Raw genomic sequence first — 548 nt, 5'->3', positions numbered from 1 at the left:
CTAACTCGTACACTTTTATCCGGAGTGATTTCCCCCTCGCCTCGCACTGACTCGCACTCACTAATATCCTTGTTCGTAGCTTCGGCGGCTTCGGAGTAAAGACATGTGGGCCGGCTCGCTCCTTGCGGGGTACCCCAGGTACCCGTACCCGTCCTTGTTCGCGCGGTGCAAGGGCGTGAGACCGAAAGCAGTGGCCGCGCACTCGACCGCCTCCTGTGGCGCCCGCTTCCTCGTTAGCCAGTTTAGCATACGACGGGTGTGCGCGGGACGCGACCGTCACACGCGACGGCCGCCGCGGGCATCGATGGAGTCAATGAGTCGCAGTGCGTGTGACTATGGTGGTGTGACGAACCACGCCCGGCCCGCGGCGCTGTATAGCGCGTGCGTGACGCATCGCGACGTACGAGAGCAGCGCACGCGCGTGACGGGGGGTGACGAAGCTCTACCGCGCGGGCTGGTGGAGCCCCTGCGGGGGTAGGCCAGCCAGCCTTGCAGCGGTCCGCGGCGGTGCGATGGTTGCCTACCCCGACGTTCGCAGGCGCTCAGAG

The sequence above is a fragment of the Frankliniella occidentalis genome, unplaced genomic scaffold (assembly GCF_000697945.3).
Source record: "Frankliniella occidentalis isolate FOCC.00 unplaced genomic scaffold, Focc_3.1 Scaffold10, whole genome shotgun sequence".
NCBI lineage: Eukaryota > Metazoa > Arthropoda > Insecta > Thysanoptera > Thripidae > Frankliniella > Frankliniella occidentalis.
Note: the sequence above shows the minus strand (reverse complement) of the source record.